A 10,807-nucleotide genomic window follows, 5' to 3' on the forward strand; every position below is an offset into this window, starting at 1 on the left:
TTTCAAGGCTAAATAGGTTTAGTTCTTTTAATCTTTCCTCATAACTTAGATTCTCCATGCCCCTTTTAGCTTTGTTGCTCTTCTTTGTATTTATTTCTAACTCCAGGGCATCCTTTCAATGAACTGGAGCCCAGAACTGAACTGCATATTCTAGATGAGGCCGCACTAATATTTTGTAAAGTGGTAATATTATGTCCCTGTCCCGCGAATCCATGCATCTTTTAATACACGACAATATCTTTCTGGTCTTAGAAGCCGGTGATTGACATTGCATGCTGTTATTTAGTCTATGATCTACAAGTACACCCAGATCCTTCTCAACAAGTGACTCTCCCAGTATAGCTCCCCCTAGGATATATGATGCATACAGATTGTTGGTACCCAGGTGCATAACTTTACATTTATCTACATTAAATCTCATTTGCCAAGTGGATGCCCAAACACTTAGTGTGTCCAGATTAGCTTGCAATTTATGAACATCTTCCATAGATTGAACATTACTACATGGCTTGGTGTCATCTGCAAAAATAGAAATGGTGCTATTAATCCCATCCTCTATATAATTAATAAATAAGTTGAATAAAAGTGGTCCCAGCACGGAACCCTGGGGTACACCACTTATAACCGGGGACCATTCAGAGCAGGAATCATTGACCACAACTTTCTGGATATAGTCCTTGAGCCAATTCTAAGTCCAATTACAAACTATACCTTTTAAACCTATAGTCTTAAATTTACCCATTAGATGTCTATGAGGGACAGTGTCAAATGCAGAGTCCAAAAACACTATATCCACAGCGGCCCCACTGTCTAGGCTTCTACTAACCTCTTCATAAAAACAAATCAGGTTGATCCTGGCCGAAGACTCCCCGGACACAGTGCTACGTTGAATGCTGAGCCCAGGAAAGCTGGCAGGGCAGTGATGTCGGGCATTCAACAATGGAATCCCCGGCCAGAGCATCACAAGATCTCTGGCCGAGGACTTCTGTCTTGTAGATAGCACCCCTCCATGTAGATAGCTCCCCCCTGCCTGAAGATAGCAAACCCCCCATCCCCTGTCGATAGCGCCACTCTAGCTTCCTGTAGGAGCGGAATCCCCGGCGGCTAGACCATGGGGTTACTACTGGAACAGAATCCCAGTCCGCTCTGGCAGGAGATTCTGCTCTCGTGATGTCACTGTCCATATATGGACAGAAACGTCAGGGGCTCTGCCTATGAGCGGAATCCCCAGCCCAATCTGGCAGCGGATTCCGCTCTCCTGACGTCACTGTCCATATATGGACAGAAATAGAAAGAAGAGGCAGCAATCCAAAGTTTGTATAAAAATTGAAAAGGTATTTATTCACCCATCACTGCAAAACGATAGCAACGTTTCAGCTGCTCCATGCAGCCTTTGTCAAGCAATAATACAACTAACACTTCAGTGCATTTATACAACCCACATTGGGAAAAGTCAACATCACAATTTAGCATATAGTAAAAAGATTACAATTTAATAAAAGCATAATCGACTGATCATACCAGTGCATCGTGTCAAGAAAGTGTAGCAACATGTGCATATAAGAATATATCTAAAACTATAAGTGGAACAATGAAACATCCATAAGAATACCATCACTATCCTCCAAACCGTAATTACAAACTTATGTGGAACAGCTGTAGGTTTGCAGGTACATAGAAAACAGTGTATACATATGGTTAATCACTGTCACTCACCCAAAAGCACGGAGATACAACGCAGGTAGGTTCAGTGCGTCACAGTGTTCTACATCCATGGAGTACAACGGCGCATGCACAAATGAAATCACGTGACATACGTATCACATGATCGGCTGTCAGGTCCATGAGTCTCAGCGTCTAACAAGACAGCTGGTAACCATGGTCAAAACGGACAGCGCATGCGCATAGAAGCATCGCAAGGGATACATAAGAACCGAAGAAACAAAGTAGGAATATTAGTAGGAATACTTTGGCCCAACTCCAAATAGCTCATACAGAGCAAAGAGTCTAATGTATCCACAAAATCTGGCCACGAAATATCGCACCACAGGATGCTACGTTATATAGGGCTCCATCAATCCAGATATAAGCAGAGGAAAAATCCCAAAAAACAGACATATATATATACACATAAAGAACCTAGTGCAATTGTATCCCGCAGCCTGGGTCAGTGTTCAGTGAGGGGGTCCAACTCAAAGACTGTAAGCAAACCTATAAAAACAAACATAATATTATTTTTTTTGTTTGTTTTTATAGGTTTGCTTACAGTCTTTGAATTGGACCCCCTCACTGAACGCTGACCCAGGCTGCCGGATACATTTCTGCTAGGTTCTTTATGTGTATATATATGTCTGTTTTTTGGGATTTTTCCTCTGCTTATATCTGGATTGACGAAGCCCTATATGACGTAGCATCCTGTGGTGCGATATTTCGTGGCCAGATTTTGCGGATACATTAGACTCTTTGCTCTGTATGAGCTATTTGGAGTTGGGCCAAAGTATTCTTACTAATAGCTAGATTTAGACATACCTTTGTTTCTTCGTTTCTTATGTATCCCTTGCGATTCTTCTGTGCGCACGCGCTGTCTGTTGTGACCATGGTTACCAGCTGTCTTGTTAGACGCTGAGACTCATGGACCTGACAGCCGATCATGTGATACGTATGTCACGTGATTTCATTTGTGCATGCGCCGTTGTACTCCATGGATGTAGAACACTGTGACGCACTAAACCTACCTGCGTTGTATCCCCGTGCTTTTGGGTGAGTGACAGTGATTAACCATATGTATACACTGTTTTCTATGTACCTGCAAATCTACAGCTGTTCCACATAAGTTTCTAATTACGGTTTGGAGGATAGTGATGGTATTCTTATGGATGTTTCATTGTTCCACTTATATTTTTAGATATATTCTTATATGCACATGTTGCTACACTTTCTTGACACAATGCACCGGTATGATCAGTTGATTATGCTTTTATTAAATTTGAATCTTTTTACTATATGCTAATTTGTGATGTCGACTCCTCCCAATGAGGGTTGTCTAAATGCACTGAAATGTTAGCTGTGTTATTGCTTGACAAAGGCTGCATGGAGCAGCTGAAATGTTGCTATCTTTTTGCCCTGATGGGTGAATAAATACCTTTTTCCATTTTGATACGAACTTTGGAGTGCTGCATCTTATTTCTATTTCATCTACATTTGGGGATATACAAGTCGGATCCCTGGAGGCACCCTGATAGCCTAGAGGTTTATGTTCTGCTGTGCTGCCCATACTCTATTTTTGGACATATATGAACAGACGTCAGGGGCTCCACCTATGAGGAATACCCGGCCAGAGGGATTCCACTCCTACAGTGAGCTACAGTGGCGCTATCTACAGGGGAGGGGGTGCTATCTACATGGGGGCATGCTATCTACAGGGGGTGCCATCTACAGGTGAGGTGGTCCTATATGGGGGTGTGGCACTATCTACAGGGGACACTGTGGCGCTATCTACATGAACACTGTGGCACTATCTACAGGGGACACTGTGGTGCAATCGTGCAATCTACTTGGGCACTGTGCCACTATGCGGGCTCCATGGCACTATCTACAATGGGCACTTGCACTTTATATGTGGGCACTTGCACTTTATATGTGGGCACTATGTCACTTTATATGTGGGCACTGTGTTACAATGTGGGCAATGCGGCACTATCTACAATGGGCACCGTGGCACTATGTGGACACTGGCACTTTATATGTGGTGTAGCAGTGCAGCTACTAAGTGCCAGGATTTGGGCTCAGAATGTAATAATGAAAAGGATTTTTACTGGAGAAAGTGTTCTTTCTTCTTATTTATTATGTAAGAAACATGGAAAACGCATGGGTTGCTGGAATGGAAGAGAAGTTTCACTCCGTCTTCAGGACAGTCCAGGGTTTGGCCTGCCTTAGGTGTCTCATTAGCTGCCAGCTGTGAAGGCTCCTTTAAGAAAGGTGTGATCTATTCACACAATGCATCCAGTCTGAGTAAGACAGGCATTGCCAGCCTGTGGGAGTCAGAAGTTCTGGTAAGAACACATGTTTGTTGTGATGTGCTGGACATGAGGCCTTTCACCATGATAGCTAGGGAAGCTATATGTTTAGTTAGAGGCTGGGCGGCCTAGGGTTTACTTTGAACTGTTTTTTAAAACTGCTTTTCATGTATGAAGACAATAAAGCTGGTTGCGGACATTTTCAAACCGAATCCAATGTGTTGGAGTGAAAATTCAAAAGTGTGCCAACCATCCTACCCTGGAGATGGCGACCTTGTGAGTTAACTTACCCCAAGTTGTCACAGTGGGCACTATGTCACTTTATATGTGGGCACTGTGGAACTATCTATAGTGGGCACTGTAGTACTATGTTGGCACTGCCACTTTATATGTGGGCACTGTGGCACTCTCTACAGTGGGCACTGTGGCACTATGTGGGCACTGTGGTACTATGTGGGCACTGGCCCTACATGGGCATTATCTACAGTGGTAACTGTGGCACTTTCTACAGGGACATTGATGCACTATCTACATGGGCACTGTGGTGTTTTAAGGGGGTTGGGATAAAAAAAAAAAATCTGACAAATGAAATCCATCCTTTTTTTTAACGGCCATGAAAAACGGATGGCAAACGGATGACAAACGGCCATTAAAAACCGACAGACGGACTATAAATGGATGAAAATTTAGAGACACACTGATGCAAAATGGTCATGAAAAACTGACAGTTAATCAGTTTTTAATGGCCATTTTTTTAACTGTAGTGTGTGTAGTCTTAGTAAATCCGTGCTGGCTGTCACTTGTAATACAATTTTTTTGTCACATGACCCTGTATATAGTCCCTCAATAACCCCTCAAACATTTTTCCCACAATTGAATTTTTAGCTAACTGGTGTATATTTACCCGGGGAAGACCTAGATTCCTTTTTCAAAATAGGCACCACATTTGCCCTACGCCAGTCCCATGGCACTATATCAGTCACTAGAGAATCTCTAAATATTATGAATAGGGGGACAGGAATAACTGAACTAAGCTCTTTAACCCCTTCCCTCTTTAGCCACTTTTGACCTTCCTGACAGAGCCTCATTTTTCAAATCTGACGTGTCAATTTATGTGGTAATAACTCCGGAATGCTTTCACCTATCCAAGCGATTCTGAGATTGTTTTCTCGTGACACGTTGCACTTTAAGTTACTGGCAAAATTTGCTCGATATGTTCAGTATTTAATTGTGAAAAACACCAAAAATTAGCGAAAAATTGCAAAAATTAGCATTTTTCTCAATTTAAATGTATCTGCTTGTAAGACAGGCAGTTATAACACACAAAATTGTTGCTAATTAACATCACCCATATGTCTACTTTAGATTGGCATCGTTTTTTGAACATCCTTTTATTTTTCTATGACATCACAAGGCTTAGAACTTTAGCAGCAATTTCTCACATTTTCAAGAAAATTTCAAAAGGCTATTTTTACAGGGGCCAGTTCAGTTGTGAAGTGGTTTTGAGGGCCTTACATATTAGAAACCCCCAAAAAGTCACCCCATTTTAAAAACTTCACCCCTCAAAGTATTCAAAACAGCATTTAGAAAATGTCTTAACCCTTTACACATTTCACAGGAATTAAAGCAAAGTAGAGGTGAAATTTACAAATTTCATATTTTTTTGCAGAAATAAATTTTTAATACAATTTTTTTTATAACACAGAAGGTTTTACTAGAGAAATGCAACTCAATATTTCTTGCCCAGTTTCTGCAGTTTTAGGAAATATCCCACATGTGGCCGTAGCGTGCTACTGGACTGAAGCACCGGCCTCAGAAGCAAAGGAGCACCTAGTGGATTTTGGGGCCTTATTATTGTTAGAATATATTTTAGGCACCATGTCAGGTTTGAACGGCTCTTGCAGTGACAAAACAGTAAAAATCCCCCAAAAGTGACCCCATCTGGGAAACTAGACACCTTAAGGAAATTATCTAGGGGTGTAGTGAGCATTTTGACTGCACAGGTTTTTTACAGAAATTATTGGAAGTAGGCCGTGAAAATTAAAATCAACATTTCTTCAAAGAAAATGTAGGTTTAGCGATTTTTTTTCTCATTTCCACAAGGACTAAAGGAGAAAAAGCACTGCAAAATTTGTAAAGCAATTTCTCCCGAGTAAAACAATACCCAACATGTGGTAATAAATGGATATTTGGACACACGGCAGGGCTTAGAAGCTAAAGAGCGCCATTTGGCTTTTGGAGCTCAAATTTAGCAGGAATGGTTTGAGAGGCCGTCACATTTACAAAGCCCCTGAGGGGACAAAACAGTGGAAGCCCCCCACAAGTGATCCCATTTAGGAAACTACACCCATTGAGGAAATTATCTAGGGGTATAGTGAGCGTTTTGACCCCACAGGTTTTTTGCATAAATTATTGGAAGTAGGCTGCGAAAATGATAATCTAAATTTTTTCAAAGAAAATGTAGGTTTAGCTAATTTTTTCTCATTTCCACAAGGACTGAAGGAGAAAAAGCACCGTAAAATGTGTAAAGCAATTTCTCCCGAGTAAAACAATACCCCACATGTGGTAATAAACGGCTGTTTGGACACACGGCAGGGCTTAGAAGTGATGGAGTGCCATTTATCTTTTGGAGTCCACATTTAGCAGGAATGGTTTGCGGAGGCCATGTCACATTTACGAAGCCCCTGAGGGGACAAAACAGTGGAAACCCCCCACAAGTGACCCTATTTTGGAGACTACACCCATTGAGGAAATTATCTAGGGGTATAGTGAGCGATTTGACCCCACAGTTTTTTTGCAGAAATTATTGGAAGTAGGCCCTGAAAATAATAATCAACATTTTTTCAAAAAAAATCTAGGTTTAGCTAATTTTTTCTCATTTCCAGAAGGACTGAAGGAGAAAAAGCACCACAAAATTTGTAAAGCAATTTCTCCCGAGTAAAACAATACCCCACATGTGGTAATAAACGGCTGTTTGGACACACGGCAGGGCTTAGAAGGGAAAGAGCACTATTTGGCTTTTTGAGATCACATTTAGCAGGAATGGTTTGCGGAGGCCATGTCACATTTGCAAAGCCCCTGAGGGGACAAAACAATGAAAACGCCCAAAAAGGGACTCCATTTAGGAAACTACACCTCTTGAGGAATTCATCTAGGGGTGTAGTGAGCATTTTGACCCCACAGATGTTTCATAGAATTTATTAGAATTAGGCAGTGAAAATAAAAACAGTCCTTTTTCTTCAATAAGACGTAGCTTTAGCGAAAATTTTTTCATTTTCTCAACAAATAAAGGAAAAAAAGAACCCAACATTTGTAAAGCAATTTCTCCCGAGTACGGCAATACCCCATATGTGGTCATAAACTGCTGTTTGGGCAAACGGCAGGGCTCAGAAGGGAAGGACCGCCATTTGGAGTGCAGATGTTGCTGGATTGGTTTCTGGGCGCCTGTGGGCCCAAAACAGTGGAAACCCCCCAGAAGTGACCCCATTTTGGAAACTACATCCCTCAATGCATTTACCAAGGGGTGTAGTAAGCATTTTAACCCTGCAGGTGTTTTGTAGAAATTAGTGTTCACTCGATGTTGCAGAGTGAAAATGGGATTTTTTTCCATAGATATGCCAATATGTGGTGCCCGGCTTGTGCCACCATAACAAGACAGCTCTCTAATTATTATGCGGTGTTTCCCGGTTTTAGAAACACCCTACATGTGGCCCTAATCTTTTGCCTGGACATATGACAGGGCTCAGGAGTGAAGAGTACCATGCGGAGTGGAGGCCTAATTTGGCGATTTACAAAGTATTGGTTCACAACTGCAGAGGCTCAGATGTGAAATAATAAAAAGAAACCCCTGAGAAGAGACCCCATTATGGAAACTGCACCCCTCAAGGCATTTATTAAAGGGTGTAGTGAGCATTTTCACCCCACAGGTCTTTTCCATAAATGAATGCGCTGCGGATGGTGCAAATTAAAAATTTATATTTTTCCCTAGATATGCCATTCAGTGGCAAATATGTCATGCCAAGCTTATAACGCTGGAGACACACACCCCAAAAATTATTAAAAGGGTTCTCCCGGGTATGACGATGCCATATATGTTGAAGGAAACTGCTGTTTGGGCACGCTGTAGGGTTCAGAGCCGAGGGAGCACCATTTGGCTTTTGGAGAGCGGATTTTGCTTGGTACTATATTTGTTTGAGTATTGCTGGTGTATCCATTTATAGTGTGGGGGTACATGTAAGCGGGGCGGAGTATATAAGGGGCATAGTCAGGTGGTATAAAAAAATAATAATAATCCATAGATGTGTGTTACGCTGTGAAGCAATCCTTTCCGCACAGGCCAGTGTCGCACTGATAAATGGTGTCATTTCTTATCCCCCTTTTGGTCCACACTCCTCACCTTTGTAGTTTGGGGAATTTTGCTGGGAAGTGTTGTCCTGGTATAATACGGGCACCGTCGCTTCCAGCAGATATGTTTGGGCCCTCCCTTTCCTGGTTCCCTAATTTTAGGTCCTTGATAAATCGCCTCTTCAAACAGAAGAAATGTTCCCCTCGGGCACAACTGCATATTTTTTTATTTCCTGACTTATTGGAGCCATAACTAATTTTATTTTTCATAGACGTAGCGGTATGAGGGCTGGTTTGTTGCGGGACGAGCTGTAGTTATTATTGGTACCATTTTGGGGTACATGTGACTTTTTGATCACCTTTTATCCTATTTTTTGGGATGCCAGGTAAACAAAAAAACGCAATTCTGGCACAGCTTTTTTCGTTTTTTTTTTTTATACAGCATTCACCATGCGTTATAAACTACATGTTAACTTTATTCTGCTGGCCAGTATGAATCCGGCGATACCTAATATATAGAACTTTTTTATGTTTTACAACTTTTTGCACAATAAAATTACTTTTGTAAAAATAATGTATTTTTTCTGTCGCCAAGTTGTGAGAACCATATCGTTTTAATTTTTTTGTCGATGGAGCTGTATGAGGGCTTGTTTTTTGCGGGACGAGCTATAGTTTTTATAGGTACCATTTTTGGATACGTGCGACTTTTTGATCACTTTTAATTCTAATATTTGTAGGGCAAAGTGACCAAAAAACAGAAACTCTGGTAAAGTTTTTTACGTTTTTTTTTTACGCTGTTCACCGCGTGCAATAAATAATATAATATTTTGATACCTCAGGTCATTACGGTCGTGGCGATACCAAATACATATGGTTTATTATTATTTTTCAATAATAAAGGACTTGATAAGAGTAAAAGGGTGATTGTGTTTTATTTGATTACTTGAAACTTTTATTGTTTTCAAACTTTTATTTTTTGCACTTTTTTTACACTTTTTTATACTTTTTTTACACTTTTCTTCATGTCCCACTATGGGACTTGAAGGTCCAACGGTCAGATTTTTTTTTTTCTAATACATTGCACTACCTATGTAGTGCAATGTATTAGATCTGTCAGTCATTCACTGACAGCAAGCCGACTAGGCTTCGCCTCCCGGCGGGGCCTAATCGGCTTCCGTAATGGCAGAGCAGGAGACCATTGTGTCTCCTGTTGCCATAACAGCAGTCGCCAGTCCCGATTGCCTGTCAGGGCTGGCGATCTGCTAGTAACCGCTAGGATGCAGCAATCGCTTTCGATTGCTGCATCGAAGGGGTTAATGGCAGGGTTCGAAGCTAATTTCGGTCCCCGCCGTTACAGTCGGATGTCAGCTGTAAGATACAGCTGAGATCCGACGATGATGGCACCGACTCAGCTTCTGAGCCGGTGCCAAACATTTGCCGTAAATGTACGGCATTTTGCGGGAAGTCAATGCTTTCCATGACGTACATTTACGGCAAATGTCGGGAAGGGGTTAAGAACTCTAGGGTGTAACCCATCTGGTCCTGGGGCCTTGTGCACATTTATTTTATTTAACTTAGCTTGGACCATATCTACAATCAGCCGATTAACTATATTAATTGATGTATTAACAGCACTGGCACCGACTACATCAGCTGCTCATTCTTCTGTTGTATACACAGAGCTAAAGAACCCATTTAGTAACTCTGCCTTCTCTTGATCCCCTGTGACCAATTCCCCATTACCACTATTTAGGGGTCCTACATGTTCAGATATGGCTATTTTGCATTTACATACTTGAAGAATGTTTTGAGATTTGTTTTACTATCCTTGGCCACCTGCCTTTCATTTTGTATTTTTGCAAATTTTATTATTTTTTTGCATATTTTATTAAGCTCTTTATAATTTAAAAATGCTACAGCTGTACCGTCAGATTTGTATTTTTCTAATGGCCGTTTTTTGTCATGTATTGCCCTTTTTACAGAAGGCGTAAGCCATGTGGGCTTTAATTTTAGTCGTTTATGCTTGTTACCTATAGGGAAAAAAATTGCACTATAATTGTAGAAAGTCGATTTTAAGATCTCCCATTTATCATTTCTGCCAATATTTGACATTAGTTCTTCCCAGTCTATTTTCTGAATTGCAGCCCTCATCCTGGGGAAATTGGCCTTCTTAAAATTAAGTGTTTTTGCCCTCCCAGCCTGTGTTTATTTTTTACAGTATAGGTAAAATATAACTATATTGTGATCACATTTACATCCCCAACAAGTTCTGCATTATTAGAAATGACCAAATCTAACAGACCTTCAACTCTAGTTAATTTTCCTGCAACAGGTTAAATAAATGTCCCCCCTTTGCAGTTGAAGCCGAACCATGACACCAATTAATATCCCGGCAATTAAAATCTCCAGTTACACTATGGTACCCGCCTGTACAGCTCGCTCCACCT

The sequence above is a fragment of the Rhinoderma darwinii genome, chromosome 10 (genome assembly GCF_050947455.1).
Source record: "Rhinoderma darwinii isolate aRhiDar2 chromosome 10, aRhiDar2.hap1, whole genome shotgun sequence".
NCBI lineage: Eukaryota > Metazoa > Chordata > Amphibia > Anura > Rhinodermatidae > Rhinoderma > Rhinoderma darwinii.